This window comes from Sceloporus undulatus, chromosome 6 (assembly GCF_019175285.1).
Source record: "Sceloporus undulatus isolate JIND9_A2432 ecotype Alabama chromosome 6, SceUnd_v1.1, whole genome shotgun sequence".
NCBI classification, from domain to species: domain Eukaryota; kingdom Metazoa; phylum Chordata; class Lepidosauria; order Squamata; family Phrynosomatidae; genus Sceloporus; species Sceloporus undulatus.
The window spans coordinates 91,026,318-91,053,200 of NC_056527.1; the positions used below are offsets into that span (position 1 = coordinate 91,026,318).

General features: G+C 41.1%; 1 protein-coding gene across 4 annotated transcripts in view; it reads left to right on the plus strand.

Annotated features, from left to right (window-relative positions):
- The first annotated feature begins 19,745 nt into the window (after positions 1 to 19,745).
- Positions 19,746 to 26,883, plus strand: part of LOC121933099 (signal transducer and activator of transcription 5B) — an 81,649-nt gene continuing 74,511 nt past the window's right edge. For all 4 annotated transcript variants that reach the window (XM_042472375.1, XM_042472374.1, XM_042472377.1 and 1 more), the window contains exon 1: positions 19,746 to 19,978. The gene's annotated coding sequence lies outside the window, so the exon portion shown is untranslated. The remainder of the gene's footprint in view (positions 19,979 to 26,883) is intronic.

The window sequence follows — 26,883 nt, forward strand, 5'->3', positions numbered from 1 at the left end:
TAGATATTTTAATCTCCAATTTAATTGTATTATGGGACATGATGTTGAATGTGGATATTTTAATGTGTTGTGAGCCTCTTTGATTGTCTCGTCACAGAAAAGCAAGATAAAAATAAAACTTTTATTACTGTATTTATTATTATTATCAAACTGCATTAATTCTGCAGTGTAGACGCAGCCATGGTTTAGGTAACGAGGTAACAGGGGCAGACAAAGTTACCAAAGAAATGTGAACATTGTAAACATAAGAGTTGTAGGAGTCAACAATTATAAGTATTTCACGCTCTGCAATGCTAGTAATGTGGAAATGTGCTAGTAAAGGAAATTTCATTGGGAGGGTAGAATTCTTATGGGGAGGCAATGAATTCGCTTTGCCCCTTCCTTCAGCTATACCCCTGGTTACATATAACTATATTATTAGAATTACAAGTTGTGAGTCTTTACTTCCAAGCTCTATGTATTATCAGAATGGAGCTGCGGTTTGAGTTAACGCCACCAACTGGTCCATGGGAAGTGCAAAACATGTTGTAGTGCTGATAAAAATATATGTAGTTCAACTGCATATGTCAGGGGAGCACATTTTGCTTCAGGGCCTTGCTCAAGTAGCCACCACATGCTGGGTTTAATAAAGAGGAGAGGGAGGTGTTCCCCAAGTGATTCCATCTAAGGACTGAACAGGAACAGAATGTGCTAAGCATTTCATAATAGGAGCTTATTATTATTTCCGCCCACCCGGCGAAATGCTTCATTGAGCAAGGGCCGAAGAAGCTGCAGAAGCAATTTTCTGGCTCATTAGCAGGTAGAAATGCCAAGGGCCTGGCCAGACAGTCATGCTGCAAACTATCTAAACTAACCAGCTAGCTAGCTAGCTAGCTAACTATTAGCTAACTGATTAATTAGTTTAATGTTTAGATTAAACTTTCTCACCTTTCTTGCTGCATTTATTCTTCCTATGATACAGAGGCAGGAGTGCCTGAAAGATTTTCTAGGTCCTGCAATGTGCAGAAAATATACCAGCATACCTGGCATTAGACACATGAAATGTTAGCTTCATTTTTTATTACTACTATGGACCTTATCACACGGGAGGCAAAATGTCCAAATCCCGTGGATAAACAGGGTTTAGATCCTGGGAAAATACCTTCAAGATAAACAATCATTCTCTTCAGTCCAAATACTTGTTTCCATGCAACACACATTGATAAGTGATGACCCAGATGATAACTGCAAACAATAAAATGGAGCCATATATCCAAGAATAAGCTTGAGCCATCCCAGTTAATAGACTTATATATCTAGGAGACTGCCCTCTAGTCAACTGAATTCTGTCCAGCACAAAGCTATATGTATGTATCGGACACTGTCATGTTCTCACCTTCCTCCAGAATAGTAGTAAAAAAATAAGTAGTCCATTGCCCACCTCAGGTCTTGCAAATTCACTGCCGTAGCTTCCTTAGGCTGCATTAGTTAGTTCCACCTAAATGCAGTTTACATCAAGAGGAATGAAAGAAGTGCTTGATAACACATGTATAAAACATCCTAAGCAGACCACATCTTACACATGCAAATTGCTTCAATTAGCAGAGGCAAACGGCATGCAATTTCAGCTCCATTAGAAAGGCACCGTATTCTCGTAAGTGGTTGTTGGAGTTATCTCAGCTACTACAGAAATTGGAATTATAGGAAAACTCCCAGGTGTCTACCTAGAATACTGAAGTATCGACAACTATAATACTCTGTATATTGCTCCCTGCATCACACTGTACTAGAACACACAAAATTCATGGGGACTGTTCTCACAACAGAAAGGAAGCTAAGTCCCTGTGTCTGCATCCTATCTCCTTTTTCAGTGGCAAAAATGCACTCAGCTTTTCATTCGGCTGGCTGTGGTTTTCAGAGAAGTCTGCAGTTTTACATTGCATACTCTGGTAATTCCGGATAGTATTCATTTCTGCAGCATTAGGATGTTTCTTAGTCATTTCTGTAGATCTTTTTCAGTTGCAAAATACTTTCAATACTTTCTTGTTTTTACTTTAAGAGTCTTTGGGAAAGCAGGCTAGGCATGATTAGCTTAGGAATAGTTCCAATAACAAGCCAATTATGATACTGTTCTTGTTACTACTCCTGTCAAATTGACTTTGACTACCTTATGGATGAAAGACATTCTAGTCATCCTAACAACAGCAGCCCTGCTCAGGTCCTGCAGATACAGAACCATGGCTTCCTTGATTAAGTCTATCCATATGCAATGCAGTCTTTCTCTTTTCTTATTGCCTTCTGACTGACATCATTGTCTTTTCCAGTGAGTCATGTCTTCCCGTCTCAGTTTAGTCATCTTGACTTCTATGGAGAGTCAAGATTAACTTGAGCTAGGAGTCAATTTACTTTTCTTTTTAGCAGTCCATGGTATCCATAGAATACTTCTCTAGCACCATATTTCAAATGAGTTGGATTTTCTTCCTATCAGGTTTCTTCACTGTTCAACTTTACAACTATACATAGAAATTGAAAATACAATGGCATGGACAATCCTAACTCTAGAATTCAATATATGTATAAGTCTAGAAATTTTAGTCAAAAACTTGACCTAAAAAACCTGGGTTGACTTATCCACAGGTCAACATAAGTACTGTATTTTAACTCTCTCTCACACACACACACACACACACACACATATATATATATATGACATCCCCTTTCTCTGAATAGCGTGGTAAAAGATGAGAACTTAGTCCATCCTGGGAGCACCAAAAAGAAGCATCGATCCGCTCTGCTCTCTCATCCATCCAGCCTTTAAGATGTGCACAAACAGTTATACCTGACAGAACTTTCTAAGTTCTTTGGCATCATTTTCCTTTGCATCATCCTTTACATCCTTTGTTACATGCCCCTAAGTTTTACCCTTGACTTATCCACAGGTCATATAAAAATCCATCATTTTGGCCCCAAAACCTGCTCTCGACTTATACATGAGGTCTACTTATAGTTGAGAATATACAGTATCTTTACACCTCAGGATCGTATCTAGTTCCTTCATAGCGCCCCTTCCAAGTCCTAGCCTTCTTGACTGCAGTCACCATTCTGGCTGAGCCGGAAGGTATGGAAAACCTTGAATGTTTTCATTGTCTACTTTAAAGTTAAGTAAATCTCTGGCCACTATTTTTGTTTTCTTAACATTCAGCTGCCTTTTCATTTTCTTCCTTAACTTACTTCAGTAGTCCTTGCAAGTCTTTGCTATTTTCTGCTAGTAGCATGGCATCGTCTCCATAAACTGTTGATGTTCCTTCCTCCAATTTTCCTCCACCCCTCCTTCCTCAGAATCAAATCCTGTTTTATGTACACTACATTCAGTGTACAAGTTAAAGGGACCTGGAATTGAGCATTTCCAGTCTGTGGGCCATTGTCCCTGGCGGTAATTTTTGTGTGTAGGCTGTGGTTCATGTTTCTTGAGCAAATCTTTTGGGCAATGTTTGTGAAATTAGTGTTGAGCAACTTAACTCTCCCTTTCTCTGTAAATAACCTCACTCTTTGAGGTATGTGAATTTTAAAAAGTAATCTTCAAAGGCTTCTGTATCAACCTAAGAACGGAGGAGGTCATCTGGGAAGTTTTACCAGGTATATCTCATCCCTTGGGCCACAGTGATGGCGAACCTTTTACAGACCAAGTACCCAAACTACAACCCAAACCCCACGTGTTTATCACAAAGTGCCATGTCCCTTTGGCTTTCTAGTAATGAACTCTGGCAAACTCTGTGCTGGGGCAACAGCATGCGTGCCCACAGACAGGGCTCTGAATGCCACCTCTGGCACGCCTGCCATAGGTTCCCCACCACTGCTGGGGGCTCAAAGGGGACTATGCAGCCTCTGAAGCAATTATCCAGTCTTTGAAGGTTGGGAAATGGGGAGTATGCTTAAGGTGTTCTTTGCAATATCACATAGGCCTTGTCTACACTGCAGAAATAATGCAGTTTCATTCATTTAGGAGATGAAGCTTGGAGTATAGATGATCTCTAGGGAGTTGTGGCTGATTAAATTCTGTAGTTACAATTGAGGGTAAAAGTAAAAGAAATGAAACAAAACTGGCGTACCAAGAAAACAGAATTAGATGCCATATGAATAGTTATTGCAATATTTGCCATTGGACTTCATTCATAATTTATATTTCTGATTCTTTTCATATGTTTCTGATTTATTAATTTTGGTAAATATTACAGCAGACAGTTTTGCCTGTTAGCTATTTCTACTGTTGGTGCTCTGTTTCCTGGAAGGACTCTTTCTTCTTATATGCTGCAGAGCACAGGCATACCTCAGTTAACAAAGGCGGGATACATACCTCCATTTTGTAGCGTGGCGGCGGCAGCAGTAGGGTTAGGGAGTGCGCACCATTCACATGCTCCCTAACCCTAGTACGTACTGGGAGTGAAAAATGGCAGCACCCTGTCTACATGGGCCCCGCTATTTTGACGTGACAGACGCCTACTGCCCGCACGTCCTTGTGAGCTTGTGACGCCGCAAGTGCACCATTGGCGCATTGCAACATCACAAGCACGCCGCAAGAAGAACCCACTTTTTGTGGGTTCTTTTTGTTCTCTTTTGGCTGCTGCAGCTCCCTCGCGGAGCAAACCAGGGCAGCAGAAGACTGCCCTTTTGGGGCGGTTTGTATCCCGCCAAAGTCTCTGACAAAGAAACTCTTTTTTACAAGTCTTTTTCTGCTCACCCAATTTCGCTCAAAACACTACATTCATACTGAAAGAACCATTTATTTGTTTAAGGCATTCTTATATTGCTTTTCAGCTGGCTCTCTCCAAGCTGTTTACATACGATTATTAAATAAACTGGCACCAATAAAAATTATGTAACACAAACTGTGCAATGCAGCAAACAATGGAAAGGCAGACGCTCTCTGAAAATGTGTCTTTTCGTGCTGTACTCTTCAACCTTTTCTCTCTATACCTGGGAAAGTTGCTTTTTTGGACTACAAATCTTCAGAATTCCATCAGTTTTGGCGGGGGAACTCAAAGGATTGTAATCCCCCCCCCCAATAAAGCTCTGTGCTGTAGAGATTATTGCGGGAGGGAGGAGATACCTCAGCTGGAACACCCAGTGGCACTCCACCAAGCTGTTGCTGTACAAATAGTTGAATAGCAGCTCCAGCCAAGGCATGAACAGTGAATGTGTTGGGTTGTTTTGTTGTCCGCTCAGGCAAGGCACTCCCAAAGAAAGGAGATCACAGAATCTATTACAATATCACGTTACATTTGATTGATTGTTGAAATCTGTTTCACCTGAAGCACACTAATTTACTTGGCAGTTCTGGTGCTACCTTATTTTACAGAAAGGGAATACCCAAGTCCCTTGCATTTCTGGTTCACATACAAAATAAAGCATTTTCCATGCTTCCAACTTTGAGCTGCAAATACTGTAATCATAGCCCAGGGGTGGGGAATGTGTGGCCTTCTGGATGTTGTTGGGCTGCAGTTCCCATCAGTCCTAGTTAGCATAGCCAATGGGTTCATAGGAGCTGTATTCCGGCAACATCAGGAGGGTCACACTTCATGAAACTAAACAACTGCTACAGTTGTTATTCCTGGAGCTGACAATTACCACTTATGTAGCTACCAGAGAGAGAAGCTCTACAAAAATTAATCTGGAGGAGAGGGTTACAGTTGGCCCTCCACATTTGTGGCTTTGACTTTTGCAGATTTGATTATTCATGGATTTAATATATTCCCTCTAGGAATCTCTAGGTCCTGCAGTGTGACTTTATGTTAAAAGTCTGCCAAAAGTCCCACTGGAGTACCTAGGGATTCCTAGGAATTTGTAGGCCCTCCATCACAATTTTATGATCAACCTCTGGCAGATCTTGACCATAGAATTGCCCTGAAGGACCTAGAGATCCTTAAAGAGGTATTCTCTTAGGTTTAAAAAAGTGATTTTTATTTACAGTTTTCCCACTTTCACAGGGGTCTTCTGCCTCTAAGCCCAGCAAATGTGGAAGGTCCGCTGTATTTTAATTTTAAGGTGCAAATGGAGTATGTGTGAGACAAATGGAAAGAGGTAACTATGATCTAATAATTTCAGGGAAGGGACATTGCAAACTTGCTTATTCCCATTTTTCAGGCAGAAGTGAGGCCCAATGCAGCAGCCCTGAACAAGACGCTAACTGATGAGGCTACAATAACACAATTATTAACAGAATAGGGAGGGAAAAGGTAAAAGAGTGTACAGTTCACCAGAGAGAGAGAGAGAGAGAGGCAAAAGAATTACTGTACCATTATTTTTGTCTCTGCAACAAACTGCATGGAAGCAATAAGCTGTTCCCACTGTCCAATTGCATCCAATTGCCTGCTTGCCTGCCTGTAGCTAGGGCTTGGCAGTTGTCTGGGTGATGGTTTTGGATAGAGTAGAACTGGCTAGAGAATAGCCACAGGTATGCCATTCAAAACAGGACACAGACACACATAAAGCCAGTCAGAACAGTATGACCAGTTATGCAAACAAAGCATTAGCAGTCCAATGATTACACCCAAATTAGACCCAGAGCATTCCAGTACAAACACTCTTGCTTACTACATTTATGGGACTTCTCCTCTGCCTTTCAGATAAACAAACTTATCTCGGCAGTTACTAAATCCAGTTACAGAAGTAAGTATGTATAAGAGAAAGCAAATAAAAAACTAGTAATAAACAGAAGAGGCACTTTTATTGTTTGTAGGATGTAGCAAACAAAAGCTATGGGGTGCTGCTGCCTGGCTCCTTCCTGCAATTCTATATTCCATTTATCTGTTGTTCCTAGTTCCCTTTTTGTGCTTTTCTTCTCTTTGCTTTTTTTCAAGCTTTGCTAAATATGAATATTTCCTCCAACCTCTTCCTTTTTTCCTCACTGGTCACCAGTACATCACAAATGAGTAATATGTATGTGAAGGTCCCTTATCCTGTCTCAATAGGTAATAATTTCACGTGGATCTGAGAACAAATGCTTTAGCTAAGATTTTTGTTTTAGGTCCAAAACACGCTGGAGAAATAATCCAGTTTGAGACAGTGTTAACTGCCCTGGTTCAATGCTAAGGAATTCGGGACCTGTAGTTTTTGAGACATTTAGCTTCCTCTGTCAGAGAGAGCTAGGGTTGCCATAACCTGGTTGCAACCGGGTTTTCCCCGGTTTTGGCTGCACCTGCCCGGTCACGCACGGGTGCAGCCAAAACCGGGAAAAGCCGGTTGCAGCGGGGTTGCTGGGCAACCCTGGGGCCTCGCTGCCTCCTCCTCTCCCCCCGCGCCTGGTTGCGAGCGGAGGAAAAGGAGGGCAGCGAGGCTGAGCAGAGGAGGCTGCAGGGAGGCAGCGCCTCTTGGGTGCAGCCGCGCCAACCTCCCCGCCTCCCTGCAGCCTCCTCGCCTCCTTCCTGGCCTCCGCTGGGGCCAGGAATGAGGCGAGGCCCTGATCCTGGCCTCCGATCACAGCAGGCGCCAGGCGGGAGGGAAGCCTCCTTAAGTGGAGGCTTTCCCTCGCCACTTGGCCTCCGCTCCCCACCGCGATCGCCAAGGTAAAATGTAGGACTTAATTTTTTCATGTAGGGCACGGTTTTTGTGTCCTACATTTGAAAATTTTGTCTACATTTTCCCGGTTTTGAGGTCCGGCCCACTATGGCAACCCTAGAGAGAGCTCTGGTGCCACAATAAACTACAATTCCCACGTTCCTTAGCACTGATAAAGCAGTAAAGCATTTCAAACTGGGTTATTTCTGCAGTGGTTTTGGACCTTAGTTTCCAAACTGAAAACAGTTGACCTTTCAGACAAGGGAAATTAGAAGTATAATCCAATGGCAATCCGACCGAACGCATCTGGGTTTTAACATTATTGCTGGATAGACTACCACATGCAATTTGGGCAATGGGAAGTCAGTCTGAACACAATAATAGGGTCACATTATTGCGTGGAGGTGATCACACGCAATTTCGGGCAATGCAGCTATTTTCAGGCAATGGGAGTCAGTTCGAACACAATTCGAATTCACTAAATTCACTGAACTAGTGAATTCACTGTGAATGCGTTCTGGCCCCACTTTCTTTAAATTAAGAGAAATTCCTCCCGCGTGATAAACTCCACTCTGTGTGTGTGTGTGTTTGAATAACAATCTGAGCAATTGTAGTTGGAATGTAATGCAGAACATGTAATGACATCACCAAGGGCTATCCTTTTGTTTTGGCTCAGAAAACTCAGGGCCTGGGGTGATCCTGAACCCAAGTCCTACTTTTGATTGTTCTCTCTTTAAAGGTATCCTCTATCTGAATTATCAGTTTAAAAATGAAGAATGTAACAAGGGAGAGCAAGGGCTTTCGAGCCGTGTATCAGCAGTTACCACCTGGGTTACACTGCTACAGTCTTTCACACTATACTGTGGTGTACTTCTCTTTAAATAACATAATTATTTCTAAATACCCAGCTATACATCTAAATTAGTACATTTGTTTTGTTTTTGTTTTGTTTTGTTTTTTTGCAGAATTCTGTCCTTTTCTATCCTCTTTTTTGGATATACTTTTTAAAATAGCCACTTCAGATGCTCAGATGCTTTCTCATAAATGGTCTTATGTACCTGGTCTGGAAAAGAGTGCTGAAGATGCCATGAATGGCCAAAAAGACAAACAAATGGGTTCTACAACAGATTAAGCCCAAACTCTCCCTGGAAGCAAGGATGACTAAATTGAGGCTGTCGTACTTTGGCCACATCACGAGAAGGCATGAATCATTGGAAAAAACAATGATAGGAATGACAGCAGTTGTCATCCAACACATCTGGAGGGCACCATTCTGAAGAAGGCTGCCCTGAAGAATGACTCAGGCAACAGTGAACTGGTTAATGGGTTGCAAGTAGTGAGATCCTTAGGTGAGAGTGATCATGTTCTCCTGGAGTTTCTTATACAGTGGAAAGAAAACGCCAAACATTGTCAGACACACATTCTAGACTTTAGGAAAGCTGATTTCAATCAACATAGGGAAATACTGTATGCAATCCCATAGACAGGAACACTAAATGAGAAGGGAGTTCAGGAAGGATGGGTTTCTTAAACGGGAGATTCTGGGCCTGAATGAAGTGGCTTATGGCTGCTTTGGAGGCATGCTGTTTAAACAACACATGCCTCCAAAGTGGCCAGAAGCCGCGCCAGAGCAAAATGAGCAGGGATAGTCTGATGGCGCCAGTCGCCCCCCTGCTATGGGGAGCTGACCATGCGGACACTGGGTTTCTGACCTGCTTCTGGCAGGAGCAGACTCAGACCGCTCTTTTGTGCCTGTCTGTTCCATCCATTGAAGGGACAGCTTCAAACATTTCCAGTGAGGAGGAAAAATGGGAGGTGTCTCAAGAAACCAGGATGGGTAACCAAAGAACTTTCAACTGCGCTAAGTTTTAAAAGGGACATGTATTAAGTTCAGTTCAGTTCATCTTTATCCACAGACCAGCACAAACATGTATAGGAAATGGAAAAAGCCGGAAATCACCAAAGAGGAATTCAAACAAATAGCTAGCACATGTAGGGGGAAGCCAGAAAAGCTAAAGTGCAGAATGATCTCAGGTTAAGAACAATAGAAGGGACTTTTTTGGTTATGCCTGTAGAAAAGGAAGAAGGAAATAGCAGGGCCATTGTGTGGAGAATACCAGGAAAGACTCTAGAGCATTAGTTTTAGGTGGGTTTTTTCGGCTGTGTGGCCATGTTCTGGAAGAATTTACTCCTGACGTTTTGTCTGCAACCGTGGCTGGCATCTTCAGTGGGTGGTGGTATGGAAGTGTGAGGAGTATATATACCTATTTGACCCTTATTTGGGAGGAAATTGTTTTACATGTTAATGTTTTACATGTTAAAAAAAGGAAATTCCTCCCAAACAAGGGTCCCACAGGTATATATACTCCTCTCACTTCCATACCCCCAGCCTCTGAAGATGCCAGCCACAGTTGCAGGTGAAACATCACAAATAAATTCCTCCAGAACGTGGCCACACAACCCAAAAAACCCACAGAAAACTACGGATGCCAGGAATGAAAGCCTTCGACTTCACATTATACAGCAGGTCAATACCAGGAAAGATTCTAGAGCAGATCATTAAACAGATGGTCTGTAAACATTTTTAAAAGTATGTCATCATCACTAAAATTCAACATGGGTTTCTCAAAAACAAGTCATGCCAGACTAATCTGATCTCTGTTATTGATAAAATTTCCAGTTTGGTTGATGAAGGGAATGCTGTGGATGTAAAATATCTCAATTTCAGTAAGGCCTTTGACAAGGACCCCTTGATATTCTTGCAAACAAGCTAGTAAAATGTGGTCTTGACAATGCAACTGTTAGGTGGATTTGTAATTGATGGACCAATCAAACCCAAAGGGTGCTCACCAATGGCTCCTCTTCTTCATCCTGGAGAAATATGTCTAGTGGGGTGTCACATGGTTCTGTCCTGGGCACAGAGCTATTCAACATCTTTATCAATGACTTGGATGAAGGAACAGAGGGCATGCTTATCAAATTTGCAGATGACACCAAATTAGGAGGAATAGCTAATACTCCAGAGGACAGGATCAAAATTCAAAATGACTTTAATAGATTAGAAAGCTGTGCCAAAACTAACAAAATGAATTTCAATAGGGAGAAATGTAAAGTACTGGAATGAAAATGAAATGCACAGAAATAAAATCAGAGTCAAGATGTGAAAGGGACCTAAGAGTCCTAGTAAACCACAAGTTAAACAGTCAACAGTGTGATAAGGCAGCTAAAAAAGCCAAAGAGATTCTAGGCTGTGTCAATAGAAGTACAGTGTCTACGTCAATGGGAAGTAATAGTACCACACTTTTCTGCTTTGGCCAGACTACACCTGAAATACTGTGTCCAGTTCTGAGCATCACAGTTGAAAAAGGATGTTAACAAGCATGTCCAGAGGAGGGTGACCAAAATGGTGAAGCTTCTGGAAACCATGCCCTATGAGGAGCTAGGTATGTTTAGCCTGAGGAAGAGAAGGTTAAGAGGTGATGTGATTTGAAATATTTGAAAGACTGTCATATTGAAGATGGAGCAAATTTGTTTCCTGCAGCTCCAGAAAACAGGACCCAGAGCAATGGATTCAAACTATAGGAAAAGAGATTCCATCTCAACACTAGGAAGAACTTTCTTACAGTAACAGTTGTTTGATAGTGGAATTTGTTCCTTTGGAGTGTGGTGAAGTTCCTTCTTTGGAGGTTTTTAAATAGAGGCTGGATGGTTGTGTGTGTGTGCATGTGCATGCGTCCAGTGGCATCATTGGGGTGTGTGTGCAAGGTGTGTGGACTAGTGACACCCTAAGAGGGGCAGAAGCTGGCTGTGGCATTCGCCTGTGTTCCATTAAAATGCTGAAAAGATGGTGTAAGTCGGGCAAGGCTCAATGGGAGGAGAAAAGAGAGCCCCAGGTGTTTTTTTTATTTAACATTTTAATGTAAAAAATATTTAATTTTTTAAAATTAAAACATAAATTCTTTTAAAATTTTCTTTAGAAACATCCCCTTTTATCCAATATTCACTTCAACCACATGAAACTATGCATGTGTAAATGGACTGAGGCTGTGCAGTATGTTATTGTAATTTAAATATATAATTTAAATTTTGCTAGTTGTTTTATGTCACAGCTATTACCACGACATTCAGTGACATGCGGGACTTATGATTAATGAGTAACAATAGTAAAAAAAAACCAACCATTGCTAAAGATTCTGCATGGTGTGGGATGAGAGGAGGTCAAAGGAGGGATGACACCATGAGTTATCACACCGGGTGACACCAGTCCTAGTGACGCTACTCTGTGTGTGTGTGTGTGTGTGTGTGTGTGTGTGTGCGTGTGCATGCTTTGATTGTGTATTCCTGCATGGCAGAGAGTTGGATTTGATGGCCCTTGAGGTCTCTTCCAACTCTGTGATTCTAAGCTGCCCCAGGCTTCTTTGCTGAAGCAAAATGGCATACATTAGTGCTAAAAAGAAAAAAGAGTAACAAAGCGGAAGTCTTCAGTGTTCTGACAGAGGCTTGAACACATCTTCCATTTTGGGGGGGAATAGTATATGATCTGGTATGGATTATGGTGGGGGAGGTGGAGAACTAACCCTTTCTCATCTCATTGTCTTCTCCATGAAGACTCTCACATAAAGCTTTTTCTTTATTAGGGAAAAAGATGGGCACATATGTTGGGTGTATTCTTTATCTTGTAATGGTTGCTGCTGCCCATGTATACAGTATTAGCAATGGGACCAATAGCATTTTAGGAGGTGTGCATACAATGTTTTCACTGTAAAAAAAAAAAGGGGGGGGGAGACAAATAATTAACCCTTTCAGTCACAGTCTGGTTCAGGTCTCTCCTGTGTTGCTATTTGCAAAAATAAAATAAAATAAAATAAAAATAGAGGTGCATTAATCCATCTCTGTCACAATCCAAAGTTTTGTGCCAAAATTAGATTGCTTGTTCTTCCTCATTCCTAATTCTGAGGAAAGTAAGAAACTGAACCTTGGGGGCAAGGCTTCTGATTTGGTAATCTCTTTTTGGAAGAGGTAGAGGCCTTCCTTTTCAGATTTTTTTTTTATACACTGAGTCTGCACAGTGGAGGATATCACACGACTGAAATTGGAAGTATAATCCAGTGTCATCCTGACCTGAACGCAATCATGCGTATTCCCATTTTTTGCACGAAAGGTTACCACATGTGATCGCTAGCAGTCCGAACAAAACTCCAGAGTCCAAACGCACTCTGAACGCAATCACGTCAATCCACAGTTAAGTAAATTCGGTGAACTAGCAAAGTCATAAACCCTATTCCTAGGCAACTTCGCACTCAGTGCACTGTTGTTTGATGTGATGTGCTTGTCTCCTTTGGTCTTGGTTCCCCCTCCAATCTGGAAGGGGGGGTTCCCATGAAGCCACGCTGCAATTCCACTTCAATTTTGCTTCTGCTTGTCCTTCACCATCAGGGGGGGGGGGGGGCTGCTGCCTGCTAATTAAGAGGCATGGACCAGGAGCTATTGGATAACCATTATATTCACATTTTAATGTGACAAGAGTGAATATATGCTCATTTTAACATGAATAGAGCATGTTCTTTCAACCATTCTCCCCCACTTTTGTAAATTGTGGGGTTCCATGGTTCCTTTCTCTTACTCGCCTAAATATGCTATGCTCCAGTCATCTGGGGTCTCACTGAGCCTGCGCAAGGGTGCCAGTTCGCAATTAAGAACCCACCGATGTGATGGCTTATTTTGCACCAAATCTGGGTTGCGTTTGGGGAGGCCATTACAGCGAATTTAAGGTGTGATAAGTAATCATGTAATTGCGTGAATTTTTGAACTGATCTCGCCATCATCTCTTTCAAAATTGAGAGCCTCCCATCCTGTTTGATAAACTCCACTTTCTTCTTGCCTGCAAGGGAGGAAAGACACAAGCTCCTCTCTGACCTTGGAAGCTAAGCAGAGTCAGCCCTTGAATGAGAGTCCACCAATGAATATGAGGTGCTGCACACTATTTTTCAGTGGAAGGAACTAGCAAAAACACCTCTAAATATTCCTTGATAAATGCTGCATCCACACTGTAGAAATAATCAAGTTTGACACCTTTTTAACTGCCATGACTCAAAGCTATGGAGTTCTGGGAATTATAGTTCATTGTGGTACTAGAGCTTTGCTCTGAGGCCACAAAAAACTACACTTCCTGGAATTCCATATCATTGAGCCATCATTGAGTGTCGAATTGGATTATTTCTGCATTGCGGATGCAGCCTAAGAAAATCCTATGTACCATAAACTGAGAGGTGACTTGAAGGCACACATACAAATACACTGTTTGTATTTGTGTTTCCCTGTTGTTGTCTGGCTCGTTTAATGATGGTATATGATGTTTTATTATCATTCCAAGTGTACCTATATATAATGGGCCTTCTTTAGGTATTTTATATTGATAGCCAATATAAAAATCGAGAATAGAACAGGGAAGGGGGTGCAATTGAAGGCTATAAAGATTTAAAGGTGAGCCTGAAGTGCTGAGTTTTTTATGTCCACAGTTTACTACTAGTACAGTGGTCCTTCCACATTTGCTGGGGTCAGGGATGAAGGACCCCCGTGAATGTGGAAAAACCTCAAACAAAAAAGCACTATTCTTTTTACCTGAGAGAATACCTCTCTAAAAATATCTAGATCCTCCAGTGCAACTCTATGGTCAATATCTGCCAGAATTTGATCACAGAAACACTGGAGGACCGACAAGTGCCTAGAGAACTGTTTTCTCTAGGAACATCTAGGTTCTCCAGCACAACTCTATGGTCAACTTCTGGCAGAGTTGCACTGGAGGACCTAGAGATTCTTAGAGAGAACATATTAATCAAAGCCGCAAAAGTCAAAGCTGCAAATGTGGAGGGCCAACTGTATTATTTCTTCTACACTGCAGTCAAGGCGTATGACATTTTTACAAAGTAACTACAAGTAATTGGAGGAGCTTATAGTATAAACTTTGCCGCAGTGGCGATGCAATAGATGAAGGCCAGGATAAACAAGGGAAGGATGTGGGCTCTGCTCTATCGAATGTTTAAGAACAAGATGAAGACTAAGAGAGGCTGTGTGCCAACTGGTTCATTGGAAAGGTCAGTTTTCAAGGGTGTTAGAAACAAGTTACTTAACTGTTTAGGGTTAACTGTTTAACTGTTTACTTAACTGTTTAATTGTGAGAAACAAGTTACTTAACTGTTTAGGGAGGGGGGGAAGGAATGCCAAGCATATGGGCTGCAAGAGAGAAAGGGGCTGGTAGAGTTGAGAGCTCCTCTTTCAGACTTGCTAGGGCAGTGATGGTGAACCTTTTAGAGGCCAAGTGCCCAAAGTGCAACCCAAAACCCACTAATTTATTGCAAAATGCCATGTCCCTCTGGCTTTTTAGTAACAAAGTCTGGCAAACTCTGTGCTGGGGCGACAGCACATTGCCCACAGAGAGGGCTCTGAGTGCCACCTCTGGCATGCGTGCCATAGGTTCGCCATCACTGTGCTAGGGAATGTGTTGTGACATTGTGGGGAATATATGTACAGTATGTGCCCATCGAACTATGGCCTGAGTGGTTTGAGCACTGGACTACGATTCTGGAGCTCAGGGTTCAAATCCTGCTTGGCCATAAAAACCCAATACCTGTAGGTGACTTTAGGAAAGCCACACTCTCTCAGCCTCAAAGGATGGCAATGGCAACCCCCTGTGAAGAAACTTGCCAAGAAAACCCCATGACAGGGTTGTCATAACAACAACAACAACAAAGTCATTTTATTGTGTTTTAGCAAATAACCAATGCACACAAATATATAACAACAACAACAACAAAAGAAAATTGAAACAAATTAAATTATTGACAGTCCACTTTCAAGGATCAAACCATTTTCCATAGTTTTTGTAAATTTTATAGCACATGTTTGTAGAGCCTTAACAAGACATTTAGATGTTTCAAAAGATACAAATTTCTCTACGTCAGACAACAAAAAACAAACCTTCACAAGAAATAAACTTCCCTTGAACAATTTTAACAGAGGATAAATATAGTTCTTTCTGAGATCATTATAAACAGGACATTCAGGCAGCACATGAGTTAAATCTTCCATTGAGAATTATAGCCACATACTATGTCTTTCATAGGAACCCTCTTCTGCTGTGAATGGCTTGCCATAAGTTGGAAACAACTTCAAGGCAAAACCAATAACGCAACAAGCATCCTAAAGATGTAAAGGTAGATATAATAACTGGGCCAGAGGGATGTGTCCATGCAAACATACAAAGCCAGGAGAGAGAACTCTTGCATTGTTGTTACTCTTGTTGTTTGGTGTCTTAGGTAACAGAATAAACAGGGGTGCATGGTAGATAGCTAGCGTGGCATGGTGGTTTGAGTGTTGGACTATGACTCCGGAAACCAGGGTCTGAATTTCAGTTTGGCCATGGAAAACCACAGGTGATCTTGGGCAAGTCACACTCTCTCATCCTCAGAGGAAAGTTAGGGCAAACCCTTTCTGAACAAATCTTGCCAAGAAAACCCTATAATAGGTTTCCTTTAGGGTCCCCATAAGTCGGAAAGCACTTGAAGACACACAAGACACCCACACACAGGGTCCATGCAAACACACACATATAGCCAGGAGAGAGAACACCTGCACTGTTGTTTGTTGCTTCAGACAACAGGCTGAATGAAATGGTATGGCACAGTAGTTTGAACGTTGGACTATGGAGATCAGGGTATGAATCCCAGCTTAGCCATGGAAATCCACTGGGTGTTCTTGAGCAAGTCACACTCCCTCGGCCTCAGAGGACAGCAATGGCAAGACACCTCTGAAGCAACCTGTCAAGGAAATCCCCATGATAGATCCACCTTACAGTCCCCATAGGTTGACTTAAAAGCACACAATACACACACACAGGGAGCATTCACACTTAATTTTTTGTCCCAAGAGGATCCGGATCTCCGTGGTGATGCAATACCGGATCGATGTTCCCACAATGTTTTCCATTTCTGAATTTCTCCGTTCCATTTTAACCCTGTTGCCATTCACACTTGCCATCGGAGCAATTTAAAATGTAGGTGCTTCCATTTCTGGGAAGAATGCAGTGTGATTTGAATCGATTCAGTAGCATAACTCATGCTACCGAAGATGCAGATCGTTGTGGCTCTTTAAAAAGATGAGGGAATGGTATGATACTTGCAAGATACGGCAGAGCTAGAAAGAGTGACCAGTTGGATGAGGGGAAAAGCTGAAGCATCCATTAAAAAGGTATGGCAATTATATGAATATTTGGAAAAGAGTTGGGGAAACACTATAATATCAAATCAGCAGAAAAAAGAGGGGGGGGGGAAAGGAAATATATGTAATGACCAAAAACAGAATCCAAAACTTGATAGGAAGATAGTAAAGGTAAAGCGATTCTTGCTTTTTATTAAAATAGAATTGTATGATTAGGTTCAACTCAAGATATAACAATAAATATCAGAAAAAGCCAGGTCTATATGGAAGAAAGTCTTAGTCAATATAAATGTTTAGTGTTTTTTATAAAGAAAATTGGTGGAAAAGAAATATAGTTTGCATAATGTCTGAATGGAGACAGTTTTGTTTTGTTCTTATTTTGTCATTATATTGGTATATCTGTCGAGTCATGATGTTGAATATACGATGTGTGTAGTATGTTATATACTTTTGGTTGAATAAAGATAATAAAAAATAAAAATAAAAAGACGCGGGGGGAAACCCGGTATCTATGAACTATGACATTTCACCCTTGTGTCCAGGAGGAATTCCAAAACGTCCTCCATTTTGAGCATGACTGAGAAAGCATTAATTTATATTTCTATAGGCCCCATACAGACAGGCCAAAATAAAGCTGCTTCAGATCACTTTGAAAGTATGCTGTTTAAATGATGCATGCGTCCTAAGAGTCCGGAAGCTACGCCAAAGCCACACTCCAGACTAGAACATGGCTTTGGCGTGGCTTCTGGCCTCTTGGGACGCATGCATCACTTAAACAGCATACTTCCAAAGTGACCCGAAGCAGCTTTATTTTGGCCTGTCTGTATGGACCCACTGAGTGTTTAATATTTCTCTCATCCCATTCACCAACCATCTCTCCATTTTATCTTTATGTGTCCACAATTTCTTTCTTATCCTTTTCATCCATATAACTTCCTCCTCCTCCTCTGTTCTTTTATCCTTCTACATTGTTTTTTCTCTTATTTCTTTTCTAGCCCTCCTTAGTCATACAGTAGTTCCCCTTCCGCTCATTCCAACCCTCCTTCACTCTCTCCAACATTTTACTTGAATGCTCTACATTCTTTGGTGCCATGTCCTCTTTTGCATTTAGGAGGACCTATCTTAGTGATGGTGAACCTTTTCAAAGCCGAGTGCCCAAACCGCAACTCAAAACCCACTTATTTATTGCAAAGTGCCATGCCCCTCTGGCTTTCTAGTAACAAACTCTGGCAAAGTATGTGCTGGGGCGACGGCACATGTGCCCACAGAGAGGGCTCTGAGTGCCACTTCTGGCACGCGTGCCATAGATTCACAATCACTGATTCCTATCTGATCAACCTGTGTCATGTTGTTTTTGTTGTTTGGTGCCCCAGGCAACAGGCTAAACGAAGGGGCACAATATGGCTCAGAGGTTTGAACTTTGGACTATGACATGTCCTCCATTTAAACCTTCTGTCCAGGAGGCATGTGAAAATGTCCTCCATTTTGACCATGGCTGAGAAATATGAATGTATACAGTATTTCTATTCAAAAATACAGCTGTGTAGAGATCTTGTAGCACCTTTGAGACCAACTGAAAGAAAGAAGTTGGCAGGATGAGCTTATGTAGACTTAAGTCTAATTCCTATGATACATTTGTATATGTATATTTCTATGAGTCTTTTTGGCTTTTATTCGGTCATGCCCTCCATTTTTTTCTGGAACACCCTCCATTTTGTGGTGGCTTGTCCTCCTTTGCAGTTGGTTTTGTTTTTGCGTGAATAAGTGTTTTATATCATCAAAATGGTTTACAAATATGATATATATTTAATTAAAAAGATTTTTTATTAAATAAAATTTAAAATATTACAATCATTTTATCACATTTACAACATGCTCAATTCAGCAGACCTTTAAATACTTCACAGTATCTTCATTACACAAAACATTTCTGGGTGAAGAGGAGTCTCATCCAATATATTAATATATTGCAAAAATAATTATCCATAAGACAAAAATTCCTTTCTGTATCTCTCTTTTCTCAGTTCTTTCCTATTCTCCTACTTTCCCTTCAAACCTGTATTCCTCATCCAAATCCTTAACTGTTCTCTCTCTCTACTTCTCCATTCACATTCCAGTATTAACACTTCCTCTTATTCATGTTTATCCTCTTCTTCCCTTAAGTTCTTGCCTAGTCAATTTTTAAATTAAAAATATGATATATATATATATATATATATATATACACACACACACACACATATACAATATTATTAATAATTTAATTATAACACACACACACACATACATATATATATGCATATAAAAAGAATATTAGTGTGTGTATATATATATATATATAGCTGTTTTGTTTTTGTGTGAATAAGTGTTTTTAATATCATTCAAATGGTTTTAAAATATTTTATATATATATATATATATATATATATATATAATTTATTTATATTTATACACACACTAATATATATTTAATATAAAAATAACATATATATTATTTTATCTTATTATATATATATATTAATACAATAATTCAATTATATTTATACGCACACTAATATATATATATGCATATAAAAAGAATAACATATACATTATTTTATCTTTTATATATATATATATATATATATTAATACAATAATAATTTAATTATAATACACACCCATATATAGGCATATAAAAAGAATATATATATATATATATATTCCTTTTATGTGCATATATATATATATATATAGTGTGTGTGTGTGTGTATATATATATTATAATTAAATTCTTATTATTGTACAAACAACCCAAATGTGGAAGCCACGCTTTAAATTTGTCGAAAAGGGTGGAATGGGAGACACTTCTGAGGAAAGAAAAACCATGTCGAGAACGGAGAGGAGGAGAAGCAGGAGGAGGAAGGGAAGAAGGGAAGGGGAAGACGAGTGGCGGCGACCCAACGCGTGGCCTGAGCGAGGGGGAGCCTTGTTGTCCTCGGCCTTGCAGCCCAGCAGCCGCCCCCCGCTTTCGTGAGGGAGAGAGGCGGGACTGGAGGCTGGGACTCCGGGAGGGAGGCAGGCAGGAAGGGCTGTGGCTGTGGCTGGAGCCCTGGTGGCGGCTGAGAGAGAGACGAGGGCGAGGACGAGGCCGGGCTGCTGCTGCTGCTGCTGCTGAGGGAGCCGGCCAGGCCCGGGGTCGGAGGCGCCGAGGGACTCTGCCCAGCCAGGACTGGGCCGCGGAGGCCCAGGTGAGAACGGAGCCAAGGGCGCCTAAACATGGCTGCATCTGCGCTGGAGACAGAACCCGCTTTGGCACCGCTTCAACTTGTTGCCTGCCCCCTTTGCTGTGGAATTCTGGGAGCTGGAGTTTGTTGCGGGGGTCTCACGTGTTGAGAAAGCCCAGAGGCGGGTTTTATGGCGTCTGTAGCAGAGGAAGGGGTTGTCTTCCTCTCCTTCCTCTCTCCTTCTCTTTTCTCTCTCTGTTGTGTACATGTTGTTGTTGTGGTGGTGTGTTTTTCAAGTCGTTCCCGACTTGTGGTGACTCTCATCAGTGGGGGGTTATCTTGGCAAAGGTTTGTTGACTGAGTCTGAGGCTGAGAGAGTGTGGCTTGTCTAATATATACATATGTGTGTGTGTGTTTGTGTACTAAGTTTGTGTTACTAAGAACCCCACACACACACACACACACACATATATATATATTTGCTCTCAGGCTGAGAGAATGTGGCTTTTCTAATATATATGTGTATTTGCCCTCAAGCTGAGAGAGTGTGACTTGTCCAAGCTTACTCCAGTTGCTTTGCCATAGCTTTCCCCTGAGGCTGAGAGAGTGTGACTTGCCTTCGGTTTCCCAAGTGGCTCTGCCCTACAGATGCTCTTGTGTTTTTGTTGTTTTGAAGAGCTTTAGACTTTAAATTTATAATCATGTTGTGTTTTTAATTGTTTTAATTGTTTAATTGTTGTTGTTTCCCCCCCCCTAAACTTGTATTTTGCATGACTTATAGTGTTTTAACTTGGACTGTATTAGGTGTGTAAGCCGTCTTGGGTCCCTGTGCTGGGAGGAAGGTGGGATATAAATAAACATAATAACCATCATAATAATAATAGCCTTCCTCTCAGGCTGAGAGAGTGTGACTTGTCTAAGGTCACCGCATTGGGTTTGCCCTCAGGCTGAGAGAGTGTGATTTGCCCAAAGTTACCCAGTTGCTTTGCTATAGCTTTCCCCTGAGGCTGAGAGAGTGTGACTTGCCCAAGGTCACTCAAGTCTGTTTGCAGTTGCCTTCCCCTGAAGCTGAGAGAGCATGACTTGCCTAAGGGCACCCAGTGACCTTTGAGAAGGCAATGGCAAAGCAACTTTGGGTGCCTTTGGGTACGTTACCCTCTCTCAGCCTCAGGGGAAAGCTATGGCAAACCCATTGGGGTGACCTCAGACAAGTCACACTCTCTCAGCCTGAAGGTAGACCCATTGGGGTGACCTCAGACAAGTCACACCTTAGACAAGTGCATTTGTCGCTGCCTTTCCCTGAGGCTGACATAGTGTGACTTCCAAGGGCACCCAGTGGGTTTGCCACTGCCTTCCCCTCAGGCTGAGAGCATAACATGCGAGGGGCGGTGAGTAAATATTTGCTACGGTGCGACACGTGCTGTTGACCAACCCAGAGTGTGTGTTGTGAACAAGATAAGGATTTGCAGGGTATTTGTTGCAGCACTTACTAAGAACCACCAAAATAATAAGCTTTGTGTGTAAGTCCGCTTTAGGGTTGCCGTAAGTCAGAAACGACTCGAAGGCACACAACAACCACAACTACATGTAGTGGTTTGAGTGTTAGAACAAGGCTCTGCAAACCAGGGTTCAAATCCTTGCTGGGCCATGGAAACCCAAAGAGCGGTTTTGGGCAAGTCACACTCTCTCAACCGCAGAGGACTGTAATCATAACCCCCCTTTGAAGAAACCTGCCAAGAAAACCCAATGATAGATCCGCCTGAGGGTCATCCTGGGTCAGAAATGACTTGAAGGCGCACAAGAACAACATGTTTGTATCGGTTCCTGCAGACGAAAATGAAACGAAACAGGCTTCTTCGTTGCTTCTGATCAATTCTGCCCTTAAGTTTCTCAAAGTTCAGCTGGCCACCTTGCAAGCCCTTCTTCATCATCATTACAGCAATAGGAACAAAACACTGCATGTGAACCAAATATATATATATATGGGTGACCAGAAAAGGAGGACAAGGCACTGCAAAATGTAAGGTGTTCAAGAAAAATAGGGGACGTTACCCAACAAAAGCTCAAAACGCTCATATAAATATAAATCCACGCTTCTTAGTCGTGCCCCAAATGGAGGACATGACTAATTCACAAATGTTAATGTTAAATGTTGTTCCTGAATGAAGCCCCCGGAGCACATTTTGGGGTCGTTTGGGTTCTTAAAATTGTGCACAAAGCCAACCTACCCTCACTGTGTGTGAATGATCAAGAACCGCACAAGTTTTTGTGGGTTTTAAGCAGCCTGTTTTGCTCCGCTTTCCTTTTTTGCCTTTCCTGCTGTGTTGTAAACAGCGCATGCTGGAGGTGGCGGAGTGTTTACCTTCCAGCAGCCGGAGTCATAAATCTGCTATGCTGTTTTCCCTCCCTGCCTCTCTTCCCCAAAGTTGCAGTGGACAGTTTCAGTTTCAAAGCAATGTCATTGGCACAAGGGTTACCAAGAGGAGCCATCTCCTCCTGCGCCTGTCTGTTGTCCCTGCGCTTGCCTCTTCCTGTTGCTTCTGATAGCATTGCATTTTGGAGAAAACTGTGTGTGTGTGTGTGTGTGGATAGCGGGGGGGGGGATTTGTGAATCAAGAGGCTAATACCCCTTGTAACTGTGGTTCAGAACATACTCTTATAATCGCCAAATGACTCTTCTGGTGAGCCAACACATCATCAACGATTTGCATTATGTGGAATTGCTTGCAGTTTTCTTGACTATGCATGTTCCAGGAACCAGAGCCTTGGAGAGTTCAGCAACATTTTTAATGTGAAATGCATATGATTCCTGGTGTCACAGCAAGATTTCTTTTTTGCTGTTGCACCATTTGTGGATATTGCCATTAAGAGCATTGTGCTACTCTTCAAGTGCTGTTAGATATCTTAAAATTGTATGTATTATCGAAAAGGGATTCTTGTTGGGATTTTCTCACATCAACTGAATTACTCACTTTTTGAAGATTTATACAGTGCCCTTTGGTAGTACTTTGGGGCCAGTTTACAAAAATGTGATGAAATATAAAAATCAAAAAATAAAAATACTTAATTATAATATGCCAAAATAATATGTTGAGAAGCCTAGACACATGCAAAAAATATTATTGTCTAGTGCAGAGAATGCAGAAATAGTGACATTAGATGTGCCATTTGAGAAGAGAATTCCATACATGAGATATTACAGTTGAAACAACTCTATAACGGCCATAGTGCAGGCAATGGGAATTACCAGAGAGGAGTTTCCAAAAATTACCTTAGTACATAAGGAGGTTAATGCAAGAACATGCATTTACTTTGGTACCTAAAGAAGGTGCCAAAGCATGTAGAGGTTTAAAAGCAAACACTAGTACTTTGAATTGGTTTTAATTCTGTTGTTATTTAATACTATTTTACACTCAGTCCTTGGTATCTGCTGGGGTTTTGTTCCAGGATCCCCTGTGGATACCAAAATCCGTGGATACTCAAGTCCCATTATATACAGTAGCATAGTAAAAAGATGTCCTGTATATATAATGGTAAAATCACACACACACACACATAATATTACATTATGTATATATAAAATGATGTCCCTTACATAAAATGCCTAAATCAAGGTTTGCTTTTTGGTCTTTTAAAAATGTTTCCAAGCTCTGGATGGTTGAATCGATCTGTACATACAGATGGCTGACTGTAGTCTTAATCTTGTATGTTTTCAAACTTATAGTTTAAATGTGTATATGTGTTTTATTGTATTCTCTGAGCCTCAACCTGGGAGAAGCAGGATATAAATAAAAAGATTTTTTATTTTGGGTGGATTATTCTTCGAAAGAGAGTGGTAGCCAGCAAAGCTCTTTTAAATATCAACACAACGGGATTCTACATTGTGGTTGTGTAGCATAAATCTCCACATGTAGAGTTGTGCATTGATTTATATGTTGAATGATAATGTTGCTCAACCTGATAGACATTTGCATGCTCAACTCCACTTTGTAACCTTGAACTGAACATGGATATTGCACATTGAACAAATTGTCCAACTGGTCCTGGAAGAGAGCTTACATTTGTGTAAAGCCTACCACTACCACTACCCCCAGGTCAGATTGTATGATGACCCTGACAGTTTCTTCCGCAGAATTTGGCTTGACTCTCTTTATTATTCATGCTCACTTTTTTACTCAGTAAGCTGCTCCTGCAGTGTTTCTTTACAGAAGACGTTTTCTCTCACTGAGAGCCAGAGTGGTGTTATAACAAAAGCACTGAGCTGAGATACGGAAGCATAGTTCAAGTCCACACTTGGCTGCAAAGTTAATTGAGAAGTTAAGGGGAGGTTTGACTTATACCTAGGGGACAAAATACAGATGTTAGTAATGCATAACTAGTTGCAGAACTTTATGTAGAGTTGGCTAATGCTTATAGTATACCTTTCTTGTTGTAATCCAGCAGCTAGGTTTGTATCTTTGGTCCAAAACACGCTGCTGAAATAATCCAGTTTGAGATTGCTTTAACTGCCCTGGCTAAATGCTAGGGAATTCTGGGAACTGTAGTTTTGTGAGACATTTAGCCTTCTCTGTCAGAGAGCTCTGATGTTACAATAAACTATAATTCCCAGGATTCTTTTGCACTGAGGCAGTGCAGTTAAAGCAGTCTCAGACTGGATTATTTCTGCAGTGTGTTTTGGGCCTTTGTCACTTCAGGTGAGAACTTGGAATATTATTCTTTTCTGAGCTATAGCCCCAGACTCCTCTGGCCAGCATGACCAGTTAGTTGCCTTGCTGGCTGGGGCTTCTGAGAGTTGTTCTTAAAAACAAATCAAGATTTCCAAATTCTTTTACCAAGTCAATACAAGGTTGAGACTCCCTTATCCAGATTTCCAAAATCCAAATTCTGAAAAGCCAAAACTTTTTTCCTTGGGTGGCTGAAATAGTGACATATTTGGCTTTTGATAAGTCAGTGTTTGTTCATGAAACAAACTTTGTTTTATGCACAAAATTATGACAAATAGTGTATAAGTATGTATGAAACATAAATGTGTTTTGTGTTTAAACCTTGGTCTTATCTCCAAGATACCTCAGTTTGTACATACATGCAAATACAGGAATTCAGAATCTCAAAAAATACAGAATACTTCTGGTCCCAAGCGTTTCAGATAAGGAATACTCAACCTATAGTAGCATTGATTAACCATTTGGGATGGAGGAACAGTAGCCTGTTCTTTTTGGTCCCTCCCATCCACCCTCTCTTTCCCCAAACATCTGATGCTATATCTGATTATATCTATTACAGTGTGACTAATACATGCAAGTGTAGCTGAATTGGGGCAACAGTCTCTTAACTTAGCCTCTCTGTCATGATTGTTATAGTGATAAAATGAGATCTCACTTGACATCTCCCCAATTTTGACATCCATTGGGGATAGGCATGATACAAAGGTGACTAAGCAAATGCATATGATAAATAGATACTGTATGATAATGTGGCTATATAAATAAACATGAATAACCAGTTCACATCTGGCATGACTGAATAACAGAACCTAGGTTGATGCAAGCAGGGGACAACGTTTCTTCTCAGTGACTCCCCTTGTTTTTGTAATAAATAGGAAATAAATGGTTGGGTGTGTGTGGAATACTTGTCCCATGTCCTAGATACTGGGATGTATGCAATGATGTTTGTGATTGCAGTCCATTTACTTTTCTTGTATATGCAGAGTATACACAGATGACTTTGCTCTGCCTGTCCTGCAATGTATGACATACCATCCTGCCTATCACTCAGATTGGTGGGCTTTTGGTGAAAAATACACTAATGCCTTATGGCTGAACAGGGCTTTGCACATGAGTCTGCAATGGCCAGAAATATTGTCTGCTGGCAGTTTTCATGGCACAGTTCCCTCTGGGGCAAATGTTGAGCAGCTGCTCTTAAATAGGGTTGCTCCTTTAACCAGCTGGCCTTTAAATTGATTCCACTTACTGTAAAATGAACAGTTTACAGATATCACTGCTTATTCCTTATGCAGTGCAACTGATAGCACATTTTGCTTCCAGTTTCATTTGCAAAGCCTTGTTATGCTTTTTAAAATTTATTAGTGCTGTTCCATGCCCTCCAATATTTCACAAATGAAAACTGGGAGAGGTATAACCATGCAACAGAATGCAGTGAAGGTTATTCATGAAGAACACAAAAATTAAGAGGGATTGCAGTGGCTTGAGTCTACTGAGAAAGGCAAGATTCTGCCCTCGTTCTCCCTCCGCTAATGTAAACTATTTTTACATTTTGAACTCAGTTTGAGGCAATTGACGTACGCTAAGGACAAAGGGGGAAAGTGAGAGAGAGAAACTGGGACATTTAAAAGCAGCAGGGAAAAAATGGGACAACTGTGGATTATTCTGGGCTGTCCCTGCCAAACTAGAGTAGTTGGAAGGTATGTTGTTCATTTTTGTTTGTTTATTTGTTTAAGAAATGTAAGCATCCTGCATTGAGCTCAAGGCAGTATATAGAGCTCTTGTCTCCCATCCCAGTTCTCACAACAACCTTTGACATATTTGACTAAGAAAGAGTGACTGTCACCAGTGAGTTTTGTAGCACTGTGATGACTTGAACCTAGATCTTGGGTGTCCCAGTCCCTTAATATAACCATTATATCACACTGGCTGTCTTGAAAGAACTAATCTTTTTATAAGCAGAGATTGTGTGCCTTCAACAACTGCATGTGAGGTCAAATTCAATTGCTGCAGCACCTTTTTACTCTTACTTTTTCTTTGCATGGGGAATCCTTGTGTTTGTTTCCCCTCAACAATGTAGCCATGGAACAATTTACTTATATATTAGTTGCATTATATGTTTTGTTAGATTATATTGTTGTCCTACACAGTGAATCAGAATTACTAGAGCAGTACCCTAGTTTACCTTGTGAGAATGCATGGCTGCTA